The 13,375-nt window shown below is 53.4% G+C and overlaps 23 non-coding genes across 23 annotated transcripts; all 23 read left to right on the top strand.

Moving 5' to 3' along the window:
• The first annotated feature begins 121 nt into the window (after nt 1-121).
• On the top strand, nt 122-194 carry TRNAA-AGC (transfer RNA alanine (anticodon AGC)). The gene has a single exon. It is a non-coding gene; the product is annotated as a tRNA-Ala (tRNA).
• A 670-nt stretch (nt 195-864) lies between these two features.
• TRNAG-GCC (transfer RNA glycine (anticodon GCC)) lies at nt 865-935 on the top strand. Its single transcript has one exon. It is a non-coding gene; the product is annotated as a tRNA-Gly (tRNA).
• A 361-nt stretch (nt 936-1,296) lies between these two features.
• On the top strand, nt 1,297-1,369 carry TRNAA-UGC (transfer RNA alanine (anticodon UGC)). The gene has a single exon. It is a non-coding gene; the product is annotated as a tRNA-Ala (tRNA).
• A 575-nt stretch (nt 1,370-1,944) lies between these two features.
• TRNAG-GCC (transfer RNA glycine (anticodon GCC)) lies at nt 1,945-2,015 on the top strand. The gene has a single exon. It is a non-coding gene; the product is annotated as a tRNA-Gly (tRNA).
• Nucleotides 2,016-2,333: 318 nt separating this feature from the next.
• Nucleotides 2,334-2,406, top strand: TRNAA-AGC (transfer RNA alanine (anticodon AGC)). Its single transcript has one exon. It is a non-coding gene; the product is annotated as a tRNA-Ala (tRNA).
• A 670-nt stretch (nt 2,407-3,076) lies between these two features.
• On the top strand, nt 3,077-3,147 carry TRNAG-GCC (transfer RNA glycine (anticodon GCC)). Its single transcript has one exon. It is a non-coding gene; the product is annotated as a tRNA-Gly (tRNA).
• Nucleotides 3,148-3,508: 361 nt separating this feature from the next.
• On the top strand, nt 3,509-3,581 carry TRNAA-UGC (transfer RNA alanine (anticodon UGC)). Its single transcript has one exon. It is a non-coding gene; the product is annotated as a tRNA-Ala (tRNA).
• Nucleotides 3,582-4,156: 575 nt separating this feature from the next.
• TRNAG-GCC (transfer RNA glycine (anticodon GCC)) lies at nt 4,157-4,227 on the top strand. Its single transcript has one exon. It is a non-coding gene; the product is annotated as a tRNA-Gly (tRNA).
• Nucleotides 4,228-5,288: 1,061 nt separating this feature from the next.
• Nucleotides 5,289-5,359, top strand: TRNAG-GCC (transfer RNA glycine (anticodon GCC)). The gene has a single exon. It is a non-coding gene; the product is annotated as a tRNA-Gly (tRNA).
• A 361-nt stretch (nt 5,360-5,720) lies between these two features.
• TRNAA-UGC (transfer RNA alanine (anticodon UGC)) lies at nt 5,721-5,793 on the top strand. Its single transcript has one exon. It is a non-coding gene; the product is annotated as a tRNA-Ala (tRNA).
• Nucleotides 5,794-6,368: 575 nt separating this feature from the next.
• On the top strand, nt 6,369-6,439 carry TRNAG-GCC (transfer RNA glycine (anticodon GCC)). The gene has a single exon. It is a non-coding gene; the product is annotated as a tRNA-Gly (tRNA).
• Nucleotides 6,440-6,757: 318 nt separating this feature from the next.
• TRNAA-AGC (transfer RNA alanine (anticodon AGC)) lies at nt 6,758-6,830 on the top strand. Its single transcript has one exon. It is a non-coding gene; the product is annotated as a tRNA-Ala (tRNA).
• A 670-nt stretch (nt 6,831-7,500) lies between these two features.
• On the top strand, nt 7,501-7,571 carry TRNAG-GCC (transfer RNA glycine (anticodon GCC)). Its single transcript has one exon. It is a non-coding gene; the product is annotated as a tRNA-Gly (tRNA).
• Nucleotides 7,572-7,932: 361 nt separating this feature from the next.
• TRNAA-UGC (transfer RNA alanine (anticodon UGC)) lies at nt 7,933-8,005 on the top strand. Its single transcript has one exon. It is a non-coding gene; the product is annotated as a tRNA-Ala (tRNA).
• Nucleotides 8,006-8,580: 575 nt separating this feature from the next.
• Nucleotides 8,581-8,651, top strand: TRNAG-GCC (transfer RNA glycine (anticodon GCC)). The gene has a single exon. It is a non-coding gene; the product is annotated as a tRNA-Gly (tRNA).
• Nucleotides 8,652-8,969: 318 nt separating this feature from the next.
• TRNAA-AGC (transfer RNA alanine (anticodon AGC)) lies at nt 8,970-9,042 on the top strand. The gene has a single exon. It is a non-coding gene; the product is annotated as a tRNA-Ala (tRNA).
• A 670-nt stretch (nt 9,043-9,712) lies between these two features.
• TRNAG-GCC (transfer RNA glycine (anticodon GCC)) lies at nt 9,713-9,783 on the top strand. The gene has a single exon. It is a non-coding gene; the product is annotated as a tRNA-Gly (tRNA).
• Nucleotides 9,784-10,144: 361 nt separating this feature from the next.
• Nucleotides 10,145-10,217, top strand: TRNAA-UGC (transfer RNA alanine (anticodon UGC)). The gene has a single exon. It is a non-coding gene; the product is annotated as a tRNA-Ala (tRNA).
• A 575-nt stretch (nt 10,218-10,792) lies between these two features.
• Nucleotides 10,793-10,863, top strand: TRNAG-GCC (transfer RNA glycine (anticodon GCC)). The gene has a single exon. It is a non-coding gene; the product is annotated as a tRNA-Gly (tRNA).
• Nucleotides 10,864-11,181: 318 nt separating this feature from the next.
• TRNAA-AGC (transfer RNA alanine (anticodon AGC)) lies at nt 11,182-11,254 on the top strand. The gene has a single exon. It is a non-coding gene; the product is annotated as a tRNA-Ala (tRNA).
• A 670-nt stretch (nt 11,255-11,924) lies between these two features.
• Nucleotides 11,925-11,995, top strand: TRNAG-GCC (transfer RNA glycine (anticodon GCC)). Its single transcript has one exon. It is a non-coding gene; the product is annotated as a tRNA-Gly (tRNA).
• A 361-nt stretch (nt 11,996-12,356) lies between these two features.
• Nucleotides 12,357-12,429, top strand: TRNAA-UGC (transfer RNA alanine (anticodon UGC)). The gene has a single exon. It is a non-coding gene; the product is annotated as a tRNA-Ala (tRNA).
• Nucleotides 12,430-13,004: 575 nt separating this feature from the next.
• Nucleotides 13,005-13,075, top strand: TRNAG-GCC (transfer RNA glycine (anticodon GCC)). Its single transcript has one exon. It is a non-coding gene; the product is annotated as a tRNA-Gly (tRNA).
• Nucleotides 13,076-13,375: the final 300 nt, after the last annotated feature.

Below are 13,375 nucleotides of genomic sequence, written 5' to 3' on the forward strand. Positions count from 1 at the left end.
TGGCTCTCCTGGTGTCTAGCGGCCAGAGCAAGTTGTGGATTTAGCAAAACTGCCTATAGTTTACACATAGCCCAGGAGAGGACAGGGATCAGCCATAGCACAAGCAACAACCTCAAGCAAAGGGGGATTAGCTCAAATGGTAGAGCGCTCGCTTAGCATGCGAGAGGTAGCGGGATCGATGCCCGCATTCTCCAAATGCAGCTTTCCTGATTTGCCAGGAGACACCTTGCTTTTGTGTTTGATGTTGAAGCTTGGAACCGAGCGCCGTGAGCAACATGGGAAGCCGGAGTCCTCCTCATAACGCGTGCCAAGGCGTTGCCACGTTTTTGTGGTGGCAACTGTGGCTTCAGCCAAAGTCACGTAGGCAGTGTTGGACAAAAGCAATCTAGTAAACAAAGCACGAGCAGGCCTCCATGGCCAAGAGACAATATTTCATTAGCGCAAAAGGTGCCAGTGCCATGCTTACGCTGAGAGCTTTGGACTCGTTGAATCACCTGAATCAGGTTCAACTTCTCTTTGTGTGCGAAAGAAAGGCCTTTGGGCCCGCACGCAAGCAAATATCGATTGGCATAGGAAAGGGCAACGTAGCAGAGGATGGTTTCGATCCATCGACCTCTGGGTTATGGGCCCAGCACGCTTCCGCTGCGCCACTCTGCTCTTGTCGCTGACCAACCTCAACAACCACATGTGGATGTAGTTTGCCAGCGATTCCCACGGGGAGTGGGTCCATGTGGCAAAGTCACAATGTAGACGACTAGGCGTTTCCATTGATTTTCGACCAGCGAATCCCAAGTCAAGCGTGGGCGAGAGCTGGACTCTCCTAGACCAGCTGAGCGAGGGTGGTGGCAAGTGGCCCGGCGTGGAGCATTGGTGGTTCAGTGGTAGAATTCTCGCCTGCCACGCGGGAGGCCCGGGTTCGATTCCCGGCCAATGCAATTATGGGCTCTTTGTGTTTGCAGCGCTCTCCCCCAATTTCCAGCCCCGTGGAGTGCATCAAGGCACAAGGTGTTTCTTGTCGAGAATGTACTAGGCGGTGTGAGTGCTTTTTGAAACCAGCCTTCTCCCAATTACATCATTGAAACCCATGGGGCCATACCTCTGAAGGGGCTCAGTTGTCAAAGGTCGTAGGAGGGAAAAAAAAGGGGGGTGCAAACCTTCTACGCTAGGAAAGCGGGTGGCTCTCCTGGTGTCTAGCGGCCAGAGCAGGTTGTGGATTTCGCAAAACTGACTATATTTTACACATAGCCCAGGAGAGGACAGGGATCAGCCATAGCGCAAGCAACACACTCGAGCAAAGGGGGATTAGCTCAAGTGGCAGAGCGCTCGCTTTGCATGCGAGAGGTAGCGGGATCGATGCCCGCATTCTCCAAACGCAGCTTTCCTGGTTTCACGGGAGGCACCTTGCTTTTGTGTTTGATGTTGAAGCTTGGAACCGAGCGCCGTGAGCAACATGGGAAGCCGGAGTGCTCCTCATAACATGTGCCAAGGCATTGCCACGTTTTTGTGGTGGCATCTGTGGCTTCAGCCAAAGTCACGTAGGCAGTATTGGACAAAAGCAATCAATTAAAGAAAGCACGACCAGGCTTCCATGGCCAAGAGACAATATTCCATTAGGGGGAAAGGTGCCAGTGCCATGCTTACGCTGAGAGCTTTGGACTCGTTGAATCACCTGAATCAGGTTCAACTTCTCTTTGTGTGCGAAAGAAAGGCCTTTGGGCCCGCAAGCAAATATCGATTGGCATAGGAAAAGGCAACGTAGCAGAGGATGGTTTCGATCCATCGACCTCTGGGTTATGGGCCCAGCACGCTTCCGCTGCGCCACTCTGCTCTTGTCGCTGGCCATCCTCATGGATTTCGACAAGCGAATCCCAAGTCAAGCGTGGGCGAGAGCTGGACTCTCCTAGGCCAGCTGAGCGAGGGTGGTGGCGCCTGGCCCGGCGTGGAGCATTGGTGGTTCAGTGGTAGAATTCTCGCCTGCCACGCGGGAGGCCCGGGTTCGATTCCCGGCCAATGCAATTATGGGCTCTTGGTGTTTGTAGCTCTCTCCCCCAATTTCCAGCCCCATGGAATGCCTCAAGGCACAAGGTGTTTCTTGTCGAGAATGTATTAGGCGGTGTGAGTGCTTTTTGAAACCACCTTCTCCCAATGACATCATTGAAACCCATGGGGCCATACTTCAGAAGGGGCTCAGTTGTCCAAGGTCTTGGGGGAGTGGCTCTCCTGGTGTCTAGCGGCCAGAGCAAGTTGTGGATTTAGCAAAACTGCCTATAGTTTACACATAGCCCAGGAGAGGACAGGGATCAGCCATAGCACAAGCAACAACCTCAAGCAAAGGGGGATTAGCTCAAATGGTAGAGCGCTCGCTTAGCATGCGAGAGGTAGCGGGATCGATGCCCGCATTCTCCAAATGCAGCTTTCCTGATTTGCCAGGAGACACCTTGCTTTTGTGTTTGATGTTGAAGCTTGGAACCGAGCGCCGTGAGCAACATGGGAAGCCGGAGTCCTCCTCATAACGCGTGCCAAGGCGTTGCCACGTTTTTGTGGTGGCAACTGTGGCTTCAGCCAAAGTCACGTAGGCAGTGTTGGACAAAAGCAATCTAGTAAACAAAGCACGAGCAGGCCTCCATGGCCAAGAGACAATATTTCATTAGCGCAAAAGGTGCCAGTGCCATGCTTACGCTGAGAGCTTTGGACTCGTTGAATCACCTGAATCAGGTTCAACTTCTCTTTGTGTGCGAAAGAAAGGCCTTTGGGCCCGCACGCAAGCAAATATCGATTGGCATAGGAAAGGGCAACGTAGCAGAGGATGGTTTCGATCCATCGACCTCTGGGTTATGGGCCCAGCACGCTTCCGCTGCGCCACTCTGCTCTTGTCGCTGACCAACCTCAACAACCACATGTGGATGTAGTTTGCCAGCGATTCCCACGGGGAGTGGGTCCATGTGGCAAAGTCACAATGTAGACGACTAGGCGTTTCCATTGATTTTCGACCAGCGAATCCCAAGTCAAGCGTGGGCGAGAGCTGGACTCTCCTAGACCAGCTGAGCGAGGGTGGTGGCAAGTGGCCCGGCGTGGAGCATTGGTGGTTCAGTGGTAGAATTCTCGCCTGCCACGCGGGAGGCCCGGGTTCGATTCCCGGCCAATGCAATTATGGGCTCTTTGTGTTTGCAGCGCTCTCCCCCAATTTCCAGCCCCGTGGAGTGCATCAAGGCACAAGGTGTTTCTTGTCGAGAATGTACTAGGCGGTGTGAGTGCTTTTTGAAACCAGCCTTCTCCCAATTACATCATTGAAACCCATGGGGCCATACCTCTGAAGGGGCTCAGTTGTCAAAGGTCGTAGGAGGGAAAAAAAAGGGGGGTGCAAACCTTCTACGCTAGGAAAGCGGGTGGCTCTCCTGGTGTCTAGCGGCCAGAGCAGGTTGTGGATTTCGCAAAACTGACTATATTTTACACATAGCCCAGGAGAGGACAGGGATCAGCCATAGCGCAAGCAACACACTCGAGCAAAGGGGGATTAGCTCAAGTGGCAGAGCGCTCGCTTTGCATGCGAGAGGTAGCGGGATCGATGCCCGCATTCTCCAAACGCAGCTTTCCTGGTTTCACGGGAGGCACCTTGCTTTTGTGTTTGATGTTGAAGCTTGGAACCGAGCGCCGTGAGCAACATGGGAAGCCGGAGTGCTCCTCATAACATGTGCCAAGGCATTGCCACGTTTTTGTGGTGGCATCTGTGGCTTCAGCCAAAGTCACGTAGGCAGTATTGGACAAAAGCAATCAATTAAAGAAAGCACGACCAGGCTTCCATGGCCAAGAGACAATATTCCATTAGGGGGAAAGGTGCCAGTGCCATGCTTACGCTGAGAGCTTTGGACTCGTTGAATCACCTGAATCAGGTTCAACTTCTCTTTGTGTGCGAAAGAAAGGCCTTTGGGCCCGCAAGCAAATATCGATTGGCATAGGAAAAGGCAACGTAGCAGAGGATGGTTTCGATCCATCGACCTCTGGGTTATGGGCCCAGCACGCTTCCGCTGCGCCACTCTGCTCTTGTCGCTGGCCATCCTCATGGATTTCGACAAGCGAATCCCAAGTCAAGCGTGGGCGAGAGCTGGACTCTCCTAGGCCAGCTGAGCGAGGGTGGTGGCGCCTGGCCCGGCGTGGAGCATTGGTGGTTCAGTGGTAGAATTCTCGCCTGCCACGCGGGAGGCCCGGGTTCGATTCCCGGCCAATGCAATTATGGGCTCTTGGTGTTTGTAGCTCTCTCCCCCAATTTCCAGCCCCATGGAATGCCTCAAGGCACAAGGTGTTTCTTGTCGAGAATGTATTAGGCGGTGTGAGTGCTTTTTGAAACCACCTTCTCCCAATGACATCATTGAAACCCATGGGGCCATACTTCAGAAGGGGCTCAGTTGTCCAAGGTCTTGGGGGAGTGGCTCTCCTGGTGTCTAGCGGCCAGAGCAAGTTGTGGATTTAGCAAAACTGCCTATAGTTTACACATAGCCCAGGAGAGGACAGGGATCAGCCATAGCACAAGCAACAACCTCAAGCAAAGGGGGATTAGCTCAAATGGTAGAGCGCTCGCTTAGCATGCGAGAGGTAGTGGGATCGATGCCCGCATTCTCCAAATGCAGCTTTCCTGATTTGCCAGGAGACACCTTGCTTTTGTGTTTGATGTTGAAGCTTGGAACCGAGCGCCGTGAGCAACATGGGAAGCCGGAGTCCTCCTCATAACGCGTGCCAAGGCGTTGCCACGTTTTTGTGGTGGCAACTGTGGCTTCAGCCAAAGTCACGTAGGCAGTGTTGGACAAAAGCAATCTAGTAAACAAAGCACGAGCAGGCCTCCATGGCCAAGAGACAATATTTCATTAGCGCAAAAGGTGCCAGTGCCATGCTTACGCTGAGAGCTTTGGACTCGTTGAATCACCTGAATCAGGTTCAACTTCTCTTTGTGTGCGAAAGAAAGGCCTTTGGGCCCGCACGCAAGCAAATATCGATTGGCATAGGAAAGGGCAACGTAGCAGAGGATGGTTTCGATCCATCGACCTCTGGGTTATGGGCCCAGCACGCTTCCGCTGCGCCACTCTGCTCTTGTCGCTGACCAACCTCAACAACCACATGTGGATGTAGTTTGCCAGCGATTCCCACGGGGAGTGGGTCCATGTGGCAAAGTCACAATGTAGACGACTAGGCGTTTCCATTGATTTTCGACCAGCGAATCCCAAGTCAAGCGTGGGCGAGAGCTGGACTCTCCTAGACCAGCTGAGCGAGGGTGGTGGCAAGTGGCCCGGCGTGGAGCATTGGTGGTTCAGTGGTAGAATTCTCGCCTGCCACGCGGGAGGCCCGGGTTCGATTCCCGGCCAATGCAATTATGGGCTCTTTGTGTTTGCAGCGCTCTCCCCCAATTTCCAGCCCCGTGGAGTGCATCAAGGCACAAGGTGTTTCTTGTCGAGAATGTACTAGGCGGTGTGAGTGCTTTTTGAAACCAGCCTTCTCCCAATTACATCATTGAAACCCATGGGGCCATACCTCTGAAGGGGCTCAGTTGTCAAAGGTCGTAGGAGGGAAAAAAAAGGGGGGTGCAAACCTTCTACGCTAGGAAAGCGGGTGGCTCTCCTGGTGTCTAGCGGCCAGAGCAGGTTGTGGATTTCGCAAAACTGACTATATTTTACACATAGCCCAGGAGAGGACAGGGATCAGCCATAGCGCAAGCAACACACTCGAGCAAAGGGGGATTAGCTCAAGTGGCAGAGCGCTCGCTTTGCATGCGAGAGGTAGCGGGATCGATGCCCGCATTCTCCAAACGCAGCTTTCCTGGTTTCACGGGAGGCACCTTGCTTTTGTGTTTGATGTTGAAGCTTGGAACCGAGCGCCGTGAGCAACATGGGAAGCCGGAGTGCTCCTCATAACATGTGCCAAGGCATTGCCACGTTTTTGTGGTGGCATCTGTGGCTTCAGCCAAAGTCACGTAGGCAGTATTGGACAAAAGCAATCAATTAAAGAAAGCACGACCAGGCTTCCATGGCCAAGAGACAATATTCCATTAGGGGGAAAGGTGCCAGTGCCATGCTTACGCTGAGAGCTTTGGACTCGTTGAATCACCTGAATCAGGTTCAACTTCTCTTTGTGTGCGAAAGAAAGGCCTTTGGGCCCGCAAGCAAATATCGATTGGCATAGGAAAAGGCAACGTAGCAGAGGATGGTTTCGATCCATCGACCTCTGGGTTATGGGCCCAGCACGCTTCCGCTGCGCCACTCTGCTCTTGTCGCTGGCCATCCTCATGGATTTCGACAAGCGAATCCCAAGTCAAGCGTGGGCGAGAGCTGGACTCTCCTAGGCCAGCTGAGCGAGGGTGGTGGCGCCTGGCCCGGCGTGGAGCATTGGTGGTTCAGTGGTAGAATTCTCGCCTGCCACGCGGGAGGCCCGGGTTCGATTCCCGGCCAATGCAATTATGGGCTCTTGGTGTTTGTAGCTCTCTCCCCCAATTTCCAGCCCCATGGAATGCCTCAAGGCACAAGGTGTTTCTTGTCGAGAATGTATTAGGCGGTGTGAGTGCTTTTTGAAACCACCTTCTCCCAATGACATCATTGAAACCCATGGGGCCATACTTCAGAAGGGGCTCAGTTGTCCAAGGTCTTGGGGGAGTGGCTCTCCTGGTGTCTAGCGGCCAGAGCAAGTTGTGGATTTAGCAAAACTGCCTATAGTTTACACATAGCCCAGGAGAGGACAGGGATCAGCCATAGCACAAGCAACAACCTCAAGCAAAGGGGGATTAGCTCAAATGGTAGAGCGCTCGCTTAGCATGCGAGAGGTAGCGGGATCGATGCCCGCATTCTCCAAATGCAGCTTTCCTGATTTGCCAGGAGACACCTTGCTTTTGTGTTTGATGTTGAAGCTTGGAACCGAGCGCCGTGAGCAACATGGGAAGCCGGAGTCCTCCTCATAACGCGTGCCAAGGCGTTGCCACGTTTTTGTGGTGGCAACTGTGGCTTCAGCCAAAGTCACGTAGGCAGTGTTGGACAAAAGCAATCTAGTAAACAAAGCACGAGCAGGCCTCCATGGCCAAGAGACAATATTTCATTAGCGCAAAAGGTGCCAGTGCCATGCTTACGCTGAGAGCTTTGGACTCGTTGAATCACCTGAATCAGGTTCAACTTCTCTTTGTGTGCGAAAGAAAGGCCTTTGGGCCCGCACGCAAGCAAATATCGATTGGCATAGGAAAGGGCAACGTAGCAGAGGATGGTTTCGATCCATCGACCTCTGGGTTATGGGCCCAGCACGCTTCCGCTGCGCCACTCTGCTCTTGTCGCTGACCAACCTCAACAACCACATGTGGATGTAGTTTGCCAGCGATTCCCACGGGGAGTGGGTCCATGTGGCAAAGTCACAATGTAGACGACTAGGCGTTTCCATTGATTTTCGACCAGCGAATCCCAAGTCAAGCGTGGGCGAGAGCTGGACTCTCCTAGACCAGCTGAGCGAGGGTGGTGGCAAGTGGCCCGGCGTGGAGCATTGGTGGTTCAGTGGTAGAATTCTCGCCTGCCACGCGGGAGGCCCGGGTTCGATTCCCGGCCAATGCAATTATGGGCTCTTTGTGTTTGCAGCGCTCTCCCCCAATTTCCAGCCCCGTGGAGTGCATCAAGGCACAAGGTGTTTCTTGTCGAGAATGTACTAGGCGGTGTGAGTGCTTTTTGAAACCAGCCTTCTCCCAATTACATCATTGAAACCCATGGGGCCATACCTCTGAAGGGGCTCAGTTGTCAAAGGTCGTAGGAGGGAAAAAAAAGGGGGGTGCAAACCTTCTATGCTAGGAAAGCGGGTGGCTCTCCTGGTGTCTAGCGGCCAGAGCAGGTTGTGGATTTCGCAAAACTGACTATATTTTACACATAGCCCAGGAGAGGACAGGGATCAGCCATAGCGCAAGCAACACACTCGAGCAAAGGGGGATTAGCTCAAGTGGCAGAGCGCTCGCTTTGCATGCGAGAGGTAGCGGGATCGATGCCCGCATTCTCCAAACGCAGCTTTCCTGGTTTCACGGGAGGCACCTTGCTTTTGTGTTTGATGTTGAAGCTTGGAACCGAGCGCCGTGAGCAACATGGGAAGCCGGAGTGCTCCTCATAACATGTGCCAAGGCATTGCCACGTTTTTGTGGTGGCATCTGTGGCTTCAGCCAAAGTCACGTAGGCAGTATTGGACAAAAGCAATCAATTAAAGAAAGCACGACCAGGCTTCCATGGCCAAGAGACAATATTCCATTAGGGGGAAAGGTGCCAGTGCCATGCTTACGCTGAGAGCTTTGGACTCGTTGAATCACCTGAATCAGGTTCAACTTCTCTTTGTGTGCGAAAGAAAGGCCTTTGGGCCCGCAAGCAAATATCGATTGGCATAGGAAAAGGCAACGTAGCAGAGGATGGTTTCGATCCATCGACCTCTGGGTTATGGGCCCAGCACGCTTCCGCTGCGCCACTCTGCTCTTGTCGCTGGCCATCCTCATGGATTTCGACAAGCGAATCCCAAGTCAAGCGTGGGCGAGAGCTGGACTCTCCTAGGCCAGCTGAGCGAGGGTGGTGGCGCCTGGCCTGGCGTGGAGCATTGGTGGTTCAGTGGTAGAATTCTCGCCTGCCACGCGGGAGGCCCGGGTTCGATTCCCGGCCAATGCAATTATGGGCTCTTGGTGTTTGTAGCTCTCTCCCCCAATTTCCAGCCCCATGGAATGCCTCAAGGCACAAGGTGTTTCTTGTCGAGAATGTATTAGGCGGTGTGAGTGCTTTTTGAAACCACCTTCTCCCAATGACATCATTGAAACCCATGGGGCCATACTTCAGAAGGGGCTCAGTTGTCCAAGGTCTTGGGGGAGTGGCTCTCCTGGTGTCTAGCGGCCAGAGCAAGTTGTGGATTTAGCAAAACTGCCTATAGTTTACACATAGCCCAGGAGAGGACAGGGATCAGCCATAGCACAAGCAACAACCTCAAGCAAAGGGGGATTAGCTCAAATGGTAGAGCGCTCGCTTAGCATGCGAGAGGTAGCGGGATCGATGCCCGCATTCTCCAAATGCAGCTTTCCTGATTTGCCAGGAGACACCTTGCTTTTGTGTTTGATGTTGAAGCTTGGAACCGAGCGCCGTGAGCAACATGGGAAGCCGGAGTCCTCCTCATAACGCGTGCCAAGGCGTTGCCACGTTTTTGTGGTGGCAACTGTGGCTTCAGCCAAAGTCACGTAGGCAGTGTTGGACAAAAGCAATCTAGTAAACAAAGCACGAGCAGGCCTCCATGGCCAAGAGACAATATTTCATTAGCGCAAAAGGTGCCAGTGCCATGCTTACGCTGAGAGCTTTGGACTCGTTGAATCACCTGAATCAGGTTCAACTTCTCTTTGTGTGCGAAAGAAAGGCCTTTGGGCCCGCACGCAAGCAAATATCGATTGGCATAGGAAAGGGCAACGTAGCAGAGGATGGTTTCGATCCATCGACCTCTGGGTTATGGGCCCAGCACGCTTCCGCTGCGCCACTCTGCTCTTGTCGCTGACCAACCTCAACAACCACATGTGGATGTAGTTTGCCAGCGATTCCCACGGGGAGTGGGTCCATGTGGCAAAGTCACAATGTAGACGACTAGGCGTTTCCATTGATTTTCGACCAGCGAATCCCAAGTCAAGCGTGGGCGAGAGCTGGACTCTCCTAGACCAGCTGAGCGAGGGTGGTGGCAAGTGGCCCGGCGTGGAGCATTGGTGGTTCAGTGGTAGAATTCTCGCCTGCCACGCGGGAGGCCCGGGTTCGATTCCCGGCCAATGCAATTATGGGCTCTTTGTGTTTGCAGCGCTCTCCCCCAATTTCCAGCCCCGTGGAGTGCATCAAGGCACAAGGTGTTTCTTGTCGAGAATGTACTAGGCGGTGTGAGTGCTTTTTGAAACCAGCCTTCTCCCAATTACATCATTGAAACCCATGGGGCCATACCTCTGAAGGGGCTCAGTTGTCAAAGGTCGTAGGAGGGAAAAAAAAGGGGGGTGCAAACCTTCTACGCTAGGAAAGCGGGTGGCTCTCCTGGTGTCTAGCGGCCAGAGCAGGTTGTGGATTTCGCAAAACTGACTATATTTTACACATAGCCCAGGAGAGGACAGGGATCAGCCATAGCGCAAGCAACACACTCGAGCAAAGGGGGATTAGCTCAAGTGGCAGAGCGCTCGCTTTGCATGCGAGAGGTAGCGGGATCGATGCCCGCATTCTCCAAACGCAGCTTTCCTGGTTTCACGGGAGGCACCTTGCTTTTGTGTTTGATGTTGAAGCTTGGAACCGAGCGCCGTGAGCAACATGGGAAGCCGGAGTGCTCCTCATAACATGTGCCAAGGCATTGCCACGTTTTTGTGGTGGCATCTGTGGCTTCAGCCAAAGTCACGTAGGCAGTATTGGACAAAAGCAATCAATTAAAGAAAGCACGACCAGGCTTCCATGGCCAAGAGACAATATTCCATTAGGGGGAAAGGTGCCAGTGCCATGCTTACGCTGAGAGCTTTGGACTCGTTGAATCACCTGAATCAGGTTCAACTTCTCTTTGTGTGCGAAAGAAAGGCCTTTGGGCCCGCAAGCAAATATCGATTGGCATAGGAAAAGGCAACGTAGCAGAGGATGGTTTCGATCCATCGACCTCTGGGTTATGGGCCCAGCACGCTTCCGCTGCGCCACTCTGCTCTTGTCGCTGACCATCCTCATGGATTTCGACAAGCGAATCCCAAGTCAAGCGTGGGCGAGAGCTGGACTCTCCTAGGCCAGCTGAGCGAGGGTGGTGGCGCCTGGCCCGGCGTGGAGCATTGGTGGTTCAGTGGTAGAATTCTCGCCTGCCACGCGGGAGGCCCGGGTTCGATTCCCGGCCAATGCAATTATGGGCTCTTGGTGTTTGTAGCTCTCTCCCCCAATTTCCAGCCCCATGGAATGCCTCAAGGCACAAGGTGTTTCTTGTCGAGAATGTATTAGGCGGTGTGAGTGCTTTTTGAAACCACCTTCTCCCAATGACATCATTGAAACCCATGGGGCCATACTTCAGAAGGGGCTCAGTTGTCCAAGGTCTTGGGGGAGTGGCTCTCCTGGTGTCTAGCGGCCAGAGCAAGTTGTGGATTTAGCAAAACTGCCTATAGTTTACACATAGCCCAGGAGAGGACAGGGATCAGCCATAGCACAAGCAACAACCTCAAGCAAAGGGGGATTAGCTCAAATGGTAGAGCGCTCGCTTAGCATGCGAGAGGTAGCGGGATCGATGCCCGCATTCTCCAAATGCAGCTTTCCTGATTTGCCAGGAGACACCTTGCTTTTGTGTTTGATGTTGAAGCTTGGAACCGAGCGCCGTGAGCAACATGGGAAGCCGGAGTCCTCCTCATAACGCGTGCCAAGGCGTTGCCACGTTTTTGTGGTGGCAACTGTGGCTTCAGCCAAAGTCACGTAGGCAGTGTTGGACAAAAGCAATCTAGTAAACAAAGCACGAGCAGGCCTCCATGGCCAAGAGACAATATTTCATTAGCGCAAAAGGTGCCAGTGCCATGCTTACGCTGAGAGCTTTGGACTCGTTGAATCACCTGAATCAGGTTCAACTTCTCTTTGTGTGCGAAAGAAAGGCCTTTGGGCCCGCACGCAAGCAAATATCGATTGGCATAGAAAAAGGCAACGTAGCAGAGGATGGTTTCGATCCATCGACCTCTGGGTTATGGGCCCAGCACGCTTCCGCTGCGCCACTCTGCTCTTGTCGCTGACCAACCTCAACAACCACATGTGGATGTAGTTTGCCAGCGATTCCCACGGGGAGTGGGTCCATGTGGCAAAGTCACAATGTAGACGACTAGGCGTTTCCATTGATTTTCGACCAGCGAATCCCAAGTCAAGCGTGGGCGAGAGCTGGACTCTCCTAGACCAGCTGAGCGAGGGTGGTGGCAAGTGGCCCGGCGTGGAGCATTGGTGGTTCAGTGGTAGAATTCTCGCCTGCCACGCGGGAGGCCCGGGTTCGATTCCCGGCCAATGCAATTATGGGCTCTTTGTGTTTGCAGCGCTCTCCCCCAATTTCCAGCCCCGTGGAGTGCATCAAGGCACAAGGTGTTTCTTGTCGAGAATGTACTAGGCGGTGTGAGTGCTTTTTGAAACCAGCCTTCTCCCAATTACATCATTGAAACCCATGGGGCCATACCTCTGAAGGGGCTCAGTTGTCAAAGGTCGTAGGAGGGAAAAAAAAGGGGGGTGCAAACCTTCTACGCTAGGAAAGCGGGTGGCTCTCCTGGTGTCTAGCGGCCAGAGCAGGTTGTGGATTTCGCAAAACTGACTATATTTTACACATAGCCCAGGAGAGGACAGGGATCAGCCATAGCGCAAGCAACACACTCGAGCAAAGGGGGATTAGCTCAAGTGGCAGAGCGCTCGCTTTGCATGCGAGAGGTAGCGGGATCGATGCCCGCATTCTCCAAACGCAGCTTTCCTGGTTTCACGGGAGGCACCTTGCTTTTGTGTTTGATGTTGAAGCTTGGAACCGAGCGCCGTGAGCAACATGGGAAGCCGGAGTGCTCCTCATAACATGTGCCAAGGCATTGCCACGTTTTTGTGGTGGCATCTGTGGCTTCAGCCAAAGTCACGTAGGCAGTATTGGACAAAAGCAATCAATTAAAGAAAGCACGACCAGGCTTCCATGGCCAAGAGACAATATTCCATTAGGGGGAAAGGTGCCAGTGCCATGCTTACGCTGAGAGCTTTGGACTCGTTGAATCACCTGAATCAGGTTCAACTTCTCTTTGTGTGCGAAAGAAAGGCCTTTGGGCCCGCAAGCAAATATCGATTGGCATAGGAAAAGGCAACGTAGCAGAGGATGGTTTCGATCCATCGACCTCTGGGTTATGGGCCCAGCACGCTTCCGCTGCGCCACTCTGCTCTTGTCGCTGGCCATCCTCATGGATTTCGACAAGCGAATCCCAAGTCAAGCGTGGGCGAGAGCTGGACTCTCCTAGGCCAGCTGAGCGAGGGTGGTGGCGCCTGGCCCGGCGTGGAGCATTGGTGGTTCAGTGGTAGAATTCTCGCCTGCCACGCGGGAGGCCCGGGTTCGATTCCCGGCCAATGCAATTATGGGCTCTTGGTGTTTGTAGCTCTCTCCCCCAATTTCCAGCCCCATGGAATGCCTCAAGGCACAAGGTGTTTCTTGTCGAGAATGTATTAGGCGGTGTGAGTGCTTTTTGAAACCACCTTCTCCCAATGACATCATTGAAACCCATGGGGCCATACTTCAGAAGGGGCTCAGTTGTCCAAGGTCTTGGGGGAGTGGCTCTCCTGGTGTCTAGCGGCCAGAGCAAGTTGTGGATTTAGCAAAACTGCCTATAGTTTACACATAGCCCAGGAGAGGACAGGGATCAGCCATAGCACAA

This window comes from Lithobates pipiens, unplaced genomic scaffold (assembly GCF_037356315.1).
Source record: "Lithobates pipiens isolate NorthernLeopardFrog02 unplaced genomic scaffold, aLitPip1_a1.2 Scaffold_18, whole genome shotgun sequence".
NCBI classification, from domain to species: domain Eukaryota; kingdom Metazoa; phylum Chordata; class Amphibia; order Anura; family Ranidae; genus Lithobates; species Lithobates pipiens.